The sequence below is a fragment of the Heterocephalus glaber genome, unplaced genomic scaffold (genome assembly GCF_053883595.1).
Source record: "Heterocephalus glaber isolate CG9 unplaced genomic scaffold, H.glaber_assembly_v1.0 deba00001569, whole genome shotgun sequence".
Lineage (NCBI taxonomy): Eukaryota > Metazoa > Chordata > Mammalia > Rodentia > Bathyergidae > Heterocephalus > Heterocephalus glaber.
In genome coordinates this window covers 1,501,080-1,515,618 of record NW_028258354.1, presented here as the reverse complement: position 1 = coordinate 1,515,618, position 14,539 = coordinate 1,501,080, and positions in this window count along the sequence as shown.

Below are 14,539 nucleotides of genomic sequence, written 5' to 3'. Positions count from 1 at the left end.
GAAAGTTTCTTGAAGAGAAATTGAGGAAATACCATTCGCAGTATCTTAGTTTTGCAGCTATCTCTCTAAAACAAATCATTTGACAGCTGCCAACTTTCAAATTTCACTGTGCATAGCAAAACATGGTAATCCCCTTTCTGATGGAGATTTTTATCAAAATGGCCGTGTTGTCTTTTTCCGTGATTTCTCAAACAAGGATAAAATTATGCAATAGATCTCTGAGATGCTACTTAGCAGAAATACTGTTAAAGATCAAGTCCTGCGCACAGCAAGTGATGTTAGCAGCTCATCAATGACTTACAGAAGGCATCGTATTACTGCATGTGCTTGAATGAAAGCACAGAGATAAATAATCATGCAAGGCTAGCAATAATTTTTGGGTTGGTGACATCATAAGAGAAGAGCTGGTGAAACTGGTATCTTTGCCTGGAGGAACACAAGGAATAGATATCTACAATGGTATGATGGAGGCGTTTTTGTCACAAGACATAAGACCAGAAAAATGGTTTCAATTACATCATGCCCCTTTCATGATGGGGCAACATCTGGTTTCATACAGTTCTTTGTTAAAGAAGCAAAACATCCAGTCATTCAGTTTCATTGTATCAAGAAGCTCCTTGTGCCAGGGAAAGCAGCAAAAAATTAGACAGTATCCTCAAAGATGTCTCAAAAATGGTGAATTACATCATGGCTCATGCTCTTAATTTTGGACAGTTTCAAGCACTTGTTGATGAGGTTCAGGCAAAATGCAATGCTTTACTTATGTACATTAGTGTTTGATGGATGACCAGAGAATTGTTCCTGGAGAGATTTGTAGCCTGCTTGGATGAAACTAGGCTATTTGTGAATGAAAAAGAATAGGAATAATCATAGCTCAGTGATATGTTCTGGCTTACTAACCTCATTTTTAAAATAGATTTAATACTATGATGTACTGATAAAAAATTCAAGGTGTAGGGAAAACAGCAGAAATGATGTTTTGCTATACCAAAACATTTGAGAGATAACTGCACGTTTATTTTAATTTTAATTTTCTGTACCTGGGATCAAACTCGCTACCTTGTGCTTGTGAGGGAGGTGGCAGCACCCCTGAGCTAAATCCCCAGCCCCAACTGCATGTTTTTGAAAGAGACTGAATGTGGGCAGGTGAAACAGTTTCCAAATCTAAAAATGCATTTAGGAAATTCTAAAACAGTTGCAGACAATCCATCAGGAAATCTAAAAGGAATTTTTTAGCATTGTAGCAACTGCAAAGGAAAATTTTAATAACAGATTTTTGTAGTTCCATATGATAGAAACAACCCTGTGTTTTCTCACTTATCCAGATAAAGCCAAACTTGAAGAACTTGAACTTTCCTGCTTACACAGGTTAGATTTGGAAACCTAAAAAAGGAGCTATTTGAATTTCATGAAAGCTCTATCTGGAAAAATAAATTCTATGACTTACATGAAGCATTGGAGAAGATAGAGAAGATAGAGTGTGAAGGAGTGACAAAGGACAGCAGAGCTGGCAGTTCTAAAAATGAAATACTTGAAGTGTGGACTTTTTTGCCAAATAATTTTAAATCAATGAAAGCACTTGGGATTGATCTTCTTGCTTTGTTTGAATCAATTTATGCTTGTGAGCAGCTGTTGTCAGCTTTGATTTATACCAAATCTGATACAAGAAACAGACTAAGAGATGACCCGAGTGCTGCATGTGTTTCTCTCAAACTAATGAAGTATGAGCCAAGGTTTCACAAATTATCAGCATGCATACATCAGAAAAGATCAGATTAATTGTGTAAAAGCATGCCCGATGTAGACTTTTACCTTTTGATAAAAAGCTGTTTGTATCACTGAAAGCTCTGTTATTGTGTTTTTCTTTTAAGACAAAAGATGTTAAAGTATGGGTTGATTTTTCTAAACTAAAACCTCAGTATTCAGGTTTAATTGCAGTATTGGCACTTTGCAAGAAATAAGTGAGTTTTGGGTTGCTGTATGGGTACTTGGTTTTTAAAAGTTTCACTATCATGGGTGTAGACTTTAATAGAAAGTCTGCTATGATGCCCTCATAATCCAATTACCTTCAAAATACATGAGGCTTTGGGGGTCATTTTAGGTCTAAACTATAAGATTCTTTTCCTCACCTCAAAAAGAACTCATTTGGATTTCTTTATGCAAAATACACTTAATCCATCTCTAAGAGTAGTCACAATTTTAATAGTTCCAGCACTACTGAAAAGTCCAAATCCAAAGTCTCCTCTGAAACTTAAAGCAAACTCTTCCCTGTGAACCCTTGTAATATTGAAAAGAAGTTTAACACTGCCAACACACAGTTGTACAGGAAAACATTTCCACTCACTAATCTTGGAATGGCCTATATGTCCACAAAAAGATAAATGGACAGAGAAAATGTGGTATTTAAACACAATGGAGTACTACTCTGCTGTAAAGAAGGATAAATTTGAGTCATTAGCAGGAAAATGGATGCATTGTGAGACCATAATGTTAAACAAAATAACTCAGACATACAAGCTTAAATATTGCATGTGTTCCTGTATGTGAAAAATATAAAATATAAATAAATAAAAGAGCAAAATAAAAGATAATAGGAAACAGTGAAATAGGGAATGGGGTGAAAGGGAATGGGGCCAAGCAATAGAGGTAGGGGTGAGGGAGGGTTGGGGAAGGGGATGTAAAAAGGGTTAAGATGTGTTATGTACATGTATGAACTTCCAACAATGAGTATGATCATGCTGTACTGCAAACATGTACTAATAAAAACAGCAGCAGCAGCAACAACAACAAAAGGGAGAAACAGAGAGATTGAAAGAAAATGGACCAAAACAAGATAAAAAACCCAGTAAGGCAAACATTAAACCTTGTATCTCCATGTACAGCAACTAGAGTAAGGATGTGAGCACAAAACAGCTGGGGCAGCCCTGCCTTTATGACATTGCTGGTGGTAGTGGTCCTCATGGCTTCTCTCATGGGCTGGTTTTTCTCACTGCTTCCAGTTTTCCTGGCTTCTCTGACTTTCTGGGGTCTCCATCATATTTTCAGCTGCTCTCTTACAACTCCACACACTTTCAGGGGCACACTGACTGGTCTCATGGCTTTCTTTGAAATATGGGTGGGACCCTCCATGACCCCATGAATCTTTCATCCTGAATGCCTGTAAAACCAGCTTCACCTGAATGACACTAAAAACTGCCACTAGCATATGCAGTAGCCTCCTTGGATCATAGCTGCAGAGGCCTCCATGTTCCTGGATGGTTGAGCATATTGAACAGGGGAATAATTCCCTATGCAGCTTTTTTGAGCAGTTTCCCCTAGGTCTCTCTCTTCAAATAAAAATTTTCAGTCTTTTTTCAATTTTATGAAAAAATAAAACAAAAATTTATAACAAAATAATAATAGTTAATACACTGTGTATCATCATTTTCAGATTAGTATAAGACATAAACAAAAAAGATTCTGCCTTACAAGAAGAAACAAACTGATAATAACTCCTTCACTCTTAGATTCTTGAGCCTGCAGATGGTGGATCCTATTGATTCTTGACATGTTCTCAAGATATTTTTCCTATTGTCCTAATGCAAAGTATTTGACTTCTTTTTTATTTCTTTAGTTTTCATTTTTTGTTAGTACATGTTTTCAATACATATTAATTAGATTACTTATGAAGAGTTGGTACATGTACATGACACATTTTAATTTTTTAACTCCTTTGTCTCTCTCCTCCTTCTCCCTTCATCTACTAATCCATTCCCATAAGAGAAAAATTGAGCTCCCTATTTCTTATTATCTATCTTTTATTTATACTTCGGGTTTTTCATGCATGAGAAATCATGCAATATTTAAACTTGCATGTCTATTTTATTTCACTTAATATGGTTTCAAGGTGCTTCCATTTTCCTACAAGTGACTCTTGTTTATCCTTTATGGCAGATTAGTACTCCATTGTGTATAAATATCACATTTTCTTTACCCATTCATCTGTTGATGGGCATATAGGTCACTTCCAAGGTTCAGCTATTATGAATTTTGCTGTTATAAACATGGGTATGCCTGTAATATGATGCTGTTAATCCTTTCAGGAAGATACAAAAAGGGGACTAGCTGGGTCAAATGAAATTTCTAGTTTTAGTTTGTTGAGGAATCTCCATACTGATTTTAATAGGGATTGTACTAGTTTATAATCCTACCAGCAATGTAGAAGGGTTCCTTTTCCCCTAAAGCCTCACCAGAATTTGTTATTATTTGATTTCTTGACAATAGTCATTCTTTCCAGAGTAAAATGGAATCATACTGTGGTTTTAGTTTGCATTTCACTAATGGCCAGAGATGCTGAACAATTTTTCATGTGTTTATTGAGTTTTTACTTCTGTTTTTTTTTAAGAGTTTGTACTTCTGATAATTATCTATTTATTAGAATTGCTCTTGTTTTGATTGGGTCTTTTATTTTTGGGGATCTAATTTTTTTGAGTATTTTATATAGTCTAGATGTTAGTCTCAGTTGAAGGAATAGTTGGCAATTTTTTTTCCATTCTGTAGGCTATTGCTTCACTCTGTTGGTTGTTTCCTTTGATGTGCAGAAGATTTTAATTTGATGTGATTGCACTTATTGATTTTTAGTATTATTTCTTATGCAGTTGAGATTGTGTTCTGTAAGCCCTTCCCTATGCCTATGTCTTCAAGAATTTCATCTCTCTCTTTCTCTCTCTTTTTTGGTACTGGGAATTGAACTCAAGGATTCACACTTGCCAAACAGATGCTGCACCACTGAGCTACATTCCTGGCCCAAGTTTCATCTCTTTTAAATTGTTTAAAATTATTTTTTATTTTTGGTACTGGGGATCATACTCAGGACCTTGCACTTTTGAGGCTGGTGTGGGCGCCACTGAGCCAAATCTCAAACCAAAAATTGTTTTAATTGTTAAATCTCTTTTAAATTCATCTTTTAAAAATTGTTTGTGTTCTTACATTTAGATCTTTTTCATCCATTTTGATTTTATTTTAGTACATGATGAGAGAGAGAGAGAGAGAGAGAGAGAGAGAGAGAGAGAGAGAAGAAAATTGCTCAGCCCAGTGTATGGTAAATAAAGTGCTAAGTAATCTATTTTGATCACTACTATGCTTGCTAATAGTATTGTTTTTATTCCTATAGACATTGAATAATAACATTCATCAAGGTTTTCAGATGTATTAAACATTTTGGACTTCATTTATTAAAAATTTTCCTAATTTTGGTGGAGTATATAAAATGTACCATGTTGAAGAGAGGTAGGGAAGAGCTGTGTGTGGGACTTGTAGAAAGGATTTAGAGAAGAGAAAATCCTGGTGCAAGGTTTGACAGGAATAACTTGGAAGGGTTTAGATGAGCTATCTTAGCGACCTTGAGAGAGAAGGCAAGTGAAATATGAAAAATGCTGGGCATAAACTGACTCTGGGAGATCACAGTGATGAAGACATGAAAATCAGACTTAGAAAATTCTGGGAAGGGGGCCGGGGATTTAGCTCAGTAGTTCTTCTGCCTGCTTCACATGTGCAAGGTCCCGAGTTCGATCCCTGGTACCAAAAAAAAAAAAAAAAAAAAAAAAGAAGAACATTCTGGGAACAAGGGCAGTGAAAAGGGCCAGAATGACAGGAGATTGGGATCCTCTGCAGGGGTCTATTGTACTGGTGGGCTGTGGAATCCAGTCCTTTAATTTTTTCCTTTTTTAAAATTTTATTTTATTGGTACATTTTAGGTATACAATATAATGACATTCAGCATTGGAAATTTGCACCTTTATATAATCTCTCTTGATTCTTATTTTTTCCCCCCTTCCCCTGCTCTCCCTTCAACTCCTCCATTCCTCCCTATTTACAAAGACTTTGTTTCCATTTTTTCATTTTCTCATATTAATTTCATTCTCTTCTCTCTTTCCCCTAGCCCTCGAACTTCCCCTTCCCCTTTGCCCCTTTTCTTCCTATTTCACATTATCTATTATACCTTTTAGTACTTATTTACACTTCCAGTTTCTCACACTAAAAAAACTTCAGTATTTACACGTGTGTCCTATTTATTTCACTCAAGAGTATAGCCTCAATGTGCATCCATTTAGCTATAAATGTCTCTAATATATCATTTTTTGTGGCTGAGTAGTACTCCATTTTTTCCCATTAAGTTTATTGGTACATTTTAGATATAAAATACAATTACATTCATCATTGGGATCTTGTGCCTTTACATGATGTATCTTGGTTCTTGTTTTTTTTGCCTTTCCCTGTCCTCCTTTCCCCCTCTCCACCCTTCCCTATTTGCAAAGACTCTGTTTCCATATTTTTCCTTTTCTCATATTTTTTCTTTTCCCTTCTTTCCTTTCCCCTACCCTTCCCACTTTCCCTACTCCTTTAGACCTTTTTTCATATTACACAATATCAATTGTACATTATTTTATTATATTTATTATATATTATAATATATCAAAATTTTGAGGACATTACCACAGATTTTACAGAATTTAAAAGGATAAAGAAAGCATATTATAAAAATCTTTTTTGAAATAAATTTGACAACTTCTAAGAAGTACCTTGGAAGACAAATTAATGAAACTAACTCTGGAGGAAATATAAAATTTGAATAGCACCTATTAAAGAAAGTATATTCCTAGCTTGAAAACCTACCTATATGAAAACAACAGGCTCATATACATTTTAACTGATAAATTATATCAAACATTTAGAGCAGAAGAAAGAAGGAACACTTCTCCCCTCATTGTAGGAAATCAACATTATGCTAATACTAAAACTGGATAAAGATAATAGAAGAAAAAAGTGTAAACACAGATAAAAATTTGTTAAACAAAACCAGCTATTAGAAGTCAGATCTGGCAGTATCTAGAAAGTGGTTTTATTATAGGGATGGCAGTGTTGGTTCAGCATTGGAAGATCCACTTCCATAAGTCATCATTTTTACAGAGGAAAGGAGAAAGCCATATGGTCCTGTCAGTAGTTGCAGAAAAACTATTGAACTAAATTCTACAGCTGTTCATGGTAAAAGCTATCAGGAGACTACAAATAGAACAGAACTGTCTCAACAGATAAGCCATGTACTCCATACTTCCAGCAAAAATGCCTTATATGAATGGAAAAGATACAATGCTTTTGCCCTAAGATGGGGAACAAGGGCAGATATGCCTACTCTTCATTTGTCCATTATACTTTGAAACAGGCCCAAACCAAAATAGTCTGGCAATAAAATGACACAATTAGGATAGGGTTGGTAAGGTAGAAGCAAAATCTTTATATGTGGATGAAATGATCATGCACAGAGAAAATACTAAGAAATCTCTAGGAGCCCCTAGAACTTGTATTTGAATTTAGCAGGATTAGAAAACACAAGATATATATAAAAATTCAGGTCTATGTATACTTGCTATAAATGAAGAATTGGATATTGAAATTTAAAGGTTATGTAGGAGTACAAAGGACCTAGAAAAGTAAAAAGAAAAAAAAGACAGTATTGGAAGAAATTTATTACCTAATTTTAAGACTTCCTCTAAAGCTACAGTAATCAAGGCAGTGTTGGCGCAAGGAAAAACATATAGATCAATGGAATAAAACAGAGAATCTGGAAATAGAACCACACATATATGGTCCACTGAGTTTTGAAAGATTATTTAAAATTAACATTTTATAGAAAATAAACTCAATTCAAGAGCAGAAGAAAAGATAGTATTTTCAGCAAATGGTACTAGAACACCTGGTATCCATATGTAAAAAATTAACCTCAACTCTTTATTTCCATACATAAAAATAACTTGAAAGGATCTATGAACCTAAATATGAAAGAATAAAATTATAAAACGTTAAGAAGAAATGATAAGGGAAAATGTTCAAGAATTTAGTGTAGGCAAGAATTTCCTAGGATACAAAAAACACGATGTATAAGAGAAAGAAATTGATAAATGAGATTCCATCAAACTTTAAAACTTTAAATGACATCCTTAAGAAAATGAAAAGTAGTCCTTAAACAGACGATATTTATAATACATATAACCTAAGACCAGAATATATAAAGAACTCTTACAGCTCATTGATAGACAACCTAATTAAAAACTAGACACAAGAAGATGATAAATAGCTGGTACAGATATGTATTGAGTTATCATTGTCATGACTTTTTCTTTTTGTTGGATTCTTCCCCTTTGCATTTAATTTCTTGTTGCACCCAATGGATTAATTCTGCTGGGCTTCCTGGGGTTGTGATTCTCCTTGTCTTTTCCTAGCATATTGTCTAAAATTTTTTGGAGTGCTGGTTTGGCATTCATGAAGTTCCTAAGGTGCTCTTTGTCATGAAAATATCTTATTTCTCCATCAATTTTGAAAGATAGTTTGGCAGGGTACATCAATCTGGGTTGAAGGCTGTTTTCCTTTAGGGCTTGAAATACATCACTCCAAGCTCTTCTGGCCATGATGGTTTGCATTGAGAAGGTCTGCTGTGATTCTGATGGTCTTTCCTTTGTATGTGATTTGTTTCTTTTCTCTAACTACTTGTAGAATTTTGTTCTTCTGTTGGGTTTCTGGAATCTTAACAATTATATGTCTATGTGTAGATTTTTTTTGATCATGGCTAGTTGGAGTCCTATATGCCTCACTTATCTGTGTGTCAAGTTCTTTTCCCCTCCTTGGGTAGTTTTCTGCCATTGCTTCTGTGAACAGTTTTTTTATGTCATCTGCACTCTCTCAGTTTCTTCATTGACTCTGATCAGTCTTATGTCATTCTTTGCATCGTCTAGCAGCTGCTGGATTGATTTCTCATGGTCTATTACTATTTTAAAGCAAATTTTCTTTTCCTGGGCACTAATTGCAATCTTATCTTCTATGTCTGAAATTCTGTCCTCACATTGGCTCATTCTGCTGGGTAGGCTTTCAATGGCGTTTTTAATCTCCTGGAAATCTGTTTCCATCTGTTTTACAGAATCCATTTGTTTCCTATGTTGGATTCCATCATGTTCCTCAGCTCCTCTCTAGATTTATTAATCATGTCTTGCACTGTGCACACAATCTCTGTTGTTATCTGAGAAATTATTCCTGATTTCATTTTTTTCCAGATCCTCTTTTGTTGCCAGTTCAGGGAGTCTGGGTGGTTCTGTATCAGAGTGTTCCATCTTGTTTCCCTTTGGGGTTTCTGTAAGTGATCTGGCAGTCTGGTTTTGAGGCTTGTTTACATGTCTTCTCATTTTGATGGGGGGCGGGGGTTTGCTGTTGGCACCTGCATGGCTCACCTTCTCTGTGCTGGGAGTGGTGGTACATTGGCCCAGAAGCCTCCTCCTCTTAGGTGGGAGTGGTGGCATATCAACCTGGAAGCCTCCTCCTCTATGCTGGGATTGGTGGGACTTTGGCCTGGGAGCCTCCTCCTTTATCTGGGAGTGGTGGTACATTGGCCTGGAAGCCTCCTCTGCCCTGGGATTGGTGGCATTTCAACCTGGAAGCCTCCTCCTCTGTGCTGGGAGCAGTGGTATATTGGCCTGGAAGCCTCCTCCTCTGTGCTGGGAGCCGTGGTACATTGGCCCAGAAGCCTCCTCCTCTTAGGTGGGAGTGGTGGCATATCAACCTGGAAGCCTCCTCCTCTGTGCTGGGATTGGTGGCACTTTGGCCTGGAAGCCTCCTCCTCTATCTGGGAGTGGTAGTACGTTGGCCTGGAAGCCTCCTCCTCTCACAGACCTTTAATTTTTTTAGGTATTTTTTTTTGAAACAGGATCTCACTCTGTGGTTCAAGCTTGACTTGAACTCACTATGTAGCCCTGGTTGGCTTTGAAATTATAGCGATCCTCCTGCCTCAGCCTCCCAAATATTAGGATTACTGGCATGCCCCACTATGCCTGGCTTCCAGCCTTTTATCACTAACATAAACTCTACTTTTCCCCCACTTCTTTTCATCACCTGTACCCAATCCAGTCTCCACACAGGCCTTCACTAGGATTAGCTAGAATCACAAGCCTAAGTCTTGGTATCAGATTTCAGGAAAGTCAGTAATTTTGCCCTATTGTCTTCTGTAGAAATTGGTAGGTTTTGTGTCCCTCACAGCTGTTAATCATGAAACCAAAGCAAATGCCGAGTTGAGATCTCAGCAGTGGATATAACTGGGTGGAAACTGTTGTTGAGTTCATGCATAGCATCCTTTCCTGCCATTATAACATTCTATTTACAGGGCTGGTAAGAACGAACTGGGGGTAGTTTGCTGGGGAAGGAGGTAGATGTAACTTCCTTGTGTCTATAGGACATGCTTGAGATCCAGATAAAATTTCCACTGCCCACTGTTGATGAAGTACTGGGTACAAATAACATTGGGCCAGTGGATCAAATTACATCCAGTTTGTCTTGTAATGGACAATTGTTCATATTCACCTGTTGGCTAGAGGTAGGTGTCCAGTACATGTAAGTTCCTACATGCACCTTGCTATGTTTTGGGTGAATGTCCCCCAAAAGGCCATACATACAGGCTTTGTCCCCAAAGTGGTGGTATTAGGAAGTGCTGTGGGAAGGAGGTCACTGGAGAAATGCCTTTGAAGGGATTATGTGGCCTTTCTCTGAGACTCAGTTTCCTGACTTGAGATGTCACTGGGTACGTCAATACATACCACCACCACTGCCACCTACTATCCTCACTAGACACTCACACTAAGAGGACATCTGAGTTTGGACTTGAAGTCTAAAACTGTGAGTAAAATAAAGCATATCTTTTATTAAGTTAGGGCCTTAGGTATTTTGTCATAGTTAAACAAAACTCACTACACACAGCCCAAGAGAAGGTTCAGCAATGTGAATGTGTAATATTTTTGTTCAAAGGGTGAAGTGGCTCCCAAATCTATGATTCACCTCTCAGATTTACCACAGGCTCCAGTGCCACTGGTACTGAGCGTCTCTCAGTCTGCTGGGTAGATGAGAAAGATCAGAGTGCAGGACTGTAACTCCAAGAAGCTGGAGACCCTTTCCTTGCTCTAGTTTTAAAGCCATTTGTTAAATGGGTTAAAGCAGCACATCCCAATGGGCTTATGTCACTTCTAAAATTCAAGAATCATGGAATTTCTTTTTCTTATGTAGGGAGGACAAGGTGAGGTGACTGTACTTATCATTTGATAAGATAATTTTACATTCCTAGGAAATCTTCACTGAGGAGGCAGGCCCCTGCATTTCATGGTATATATCTCTGGAATGAATGAATGTATCAGGATAATGTCATCAGTACAACAGTGCTGTCCTAAGAGATATTCAAGATTCCTGTAGATTAAATGGTGGCACAGAGCTAGAGAGTTGATGTCTTGAGGCAAATGAAGAAAGGTGAGCTTGTGTTTTGCGGGCAGAAACACAGTGCTGCTGAAATCCTCTGCTTAGAAGCAATCTTTGCATTCCTAGTATAGGTTAGGGCAAAAGAGTTGCAGGTGGGTCTGTCTTGCTCTTCCTGTATGTCACTAATCTTTTTTTTTTTTTGGCACCAGGGATCAAACTCTGGTCCTTGCACTTATGCAGCAGGAGGTGAAACCACTGAGCTAAATCCCCAGCCCTGTCTGTCACTAATCTTTTCTTCCTCCTGCTTCTCTGTTTAGTCTCCTTATCTTCATGTCTACCCTCATCTTTTTACTTTCTTTAAACTCACATGATGAGAAAGAGAATTCATAGGGTCAAAGGCTAAAATTGTGGGTTCTAGAGTTGAAAAAAAATCTCCTACTTACTATCTGTATTAGCTAAGGAGGGCTGTTCAAGGTCTCTATGTCTCTTGTTTTGTTCTTCTCTTGTCTATTCTCCATAGCACAGTTAGAATCATCTTTTGAAAACTGAAGACTAATTTTGTCACTCAGGATGAGCATCCAGATTTTCATGTGATCCACAGCTTCCTTCATCATCTGAACTGGTATAGGTGCAAACATTCCTAATTATCCCAATCCTCAGGTTTTTCACAAGGTGAGTCTCATTTATTCCACTCTCAGGTGGAAACAAGGGTAGAAACACCTCTGGCCTTTCCCCATGACCCCTTTTTGTTCTTTTTGGGCAGGCTCATTATTTAACTTACTGATGATACTGTCCAGAAGATTATTTTTTGCTTGTTTCAGGCTGACCTGCATCCACCTACACATAACTTTTCTTCAAATGAGGAGCCCTCACCTGGAGTGATTTGTACAGATCTTCTGCATTAACTGTGGGATAGTGGGTAAATGTAGGGACTAGGATGATCATTTTGACTTTTAATTTCAAGCCCCATCCACCAATTCAGCTTTGTTGTAATAAAATGAAGATTTCCAGGAAGATGAGGGAGTGGTAAGCAGCAACAAATAAACCTGTCTAAGATTCAGAATCCAGACAATGGAAAATAATAACTTGAAGTAGAAGGAGGGAGATGGATCCCTAGGACCCAGAAAAGATCTGATGGAAATTGGAGTCCACGGAGAAAGTGAAGAGACAGACTTCAATGCCAAAAATTGAGGGGGTAATCTGCACTTTCTCACCAGCTCCTGGCTCATGGACTGAGAGAGGAGGATTGACTCTATAGAGACACAGTGAGGGTGAGTGAATCCAGAGGGCTCCAGGGAGAAATGCACCAGTGGAATGGAACAGTGGATGATGTGCACCGCAACAGGTGGTGAATGACTCCAGTCCAAGCAACTTCTGTATGCCTTGGAGAGGGTGCTTGTCGTATGCCAGTTTAGTGAGGGGCTAACTGAACCCAGGACTCAGAGCAGCCATTAGGGTGACTTCATCTCTGGGATCCCAGTGTTGAAATCCCACAGTGACTGGGTGAGGGACAATGGTAGGAGACATCTAGGGTCAGGGAGCCACAGTTAGGTTGGCAAGAGACACTCGATGTTTCTTATAGTTTGGGTCTAGATGTCCTCCAAAAGACTCATGCAGTGGCTGAGGCTAGAATGTGTGATGCTGGGATTAAGGGAATGTGATTACTTACCAGTACACTGATTGTACTGGTTTGGCACCACTCTAATCACAGTAGAATAAGATATAAGGGGTAGAAAGACTCTGTGAAGGTCCCTTGTTGCTTTTGATGTCTTCTGCTGCCATGACCTGTTGCCCCTCTGCCACCCTGCCTTGGAACCAGCTGGTTATGGACTGAAACCACTACAAACTGTAAGCCAAACAAACCTTTCTCCCTTTAACTTTGGGTGTTGAGGATTTTGTCTCAGCAACTGAGAGAAATTGACATGCAGATAAGTGAGGCATATAGAAAACTACAGCAAGGCATCTAATAGTGAACATCCCAGAAATTCAACACAAGAAGAGAATATTAAAGGCTGTTAGAGAAAGAAACAAATTATCCATAAAGGAAAACCCATCAGAATCACAGCAGAGTTCTCAACACAAACTCTTCAATCAGGGAGACCTTGAAATATTTCAAGCCCTAAAAGAAAATAACCATGAACCCAGATTGATGTGCCCTGAAAAATTATCTTTTAAAATTGATGATGAAGAAATAAGATGATAAAGAACATGATAAAGAAAACTGAAGAAATTCATGACCAACTGCACTCCAAAAACTTCTGAAGGACGTTCTAGAAAAAGACAATTCTAATAATCCCAATAGAATGTATCCAGCAGGCAAGACAAGCAATTAAATAGAAAGGAAAGAAAGAGAAGCAATAAGAGGAAAATAGTACAGTGAAAGGGTAAGTCAAAACCTAACAGTTGCAACTGTCAACATGAATGGTCTCAATTTATCAATCAAAAGAAACAGATTGGCAGAGTGGATCAAGAAACAAAACCCAACAATACACTGCATATAAGAAACACATTTAACTCAAAAAGAAATTCATAGACTGAAAGTCAAAGGATGGAAACAATACTCTGTATGACAGGAATCCAGAAAAAAATCAGGGGTAGCCATTTGATTTGCAGACAAAGTGAATTTCAAGCCAATACTTATCATAAGAGACAAAGAGGGTCACTATATACTTGTTAAGGGGACAATCCAAGGAGAAGAAATAATAATCATTAATATAAATGCACCAAATACCAGCACACCCAATTATATCAAACACTAACAGCTATGAAAAAATCGGATAAGTACTAATATAATTGTAATGGGGGACCTCAATATGTTACTGTCACAAACAGACATATCAAGTAGAAAAAAATCAGCAAAGAAATATCAGTCCTGAACCAAACCTTTGAACAAATGGATTTAGTAGTATCTACAGAATGTTTCACCCAATAATAGCAAAATACACATTCTTCTCAGCAACACATGGGAGTTTCTCCAAAATAGACCATGTCCTAGCCCATACAACATGCTTAAGTAAATGCAAAGTAATTGAAATTATCCCATGCATATCATTAGATCATAGTGCAATAAAATTGAAAATGAATGGCAAAAGAAACCACAAAACTGTATAAACACATGGAAATTAAATAATACCCTCTTGAATAATCAATGATCACAGGTCAAATTAAAGAAGAAATTAGTTTCTACAATTAAACAATATAGCTGATGCAACACACTGGAACTAATCAGAAGTAATGAAAGCAGTCCTATGAGGGAAATTTATAGCAGTGAGTTCCT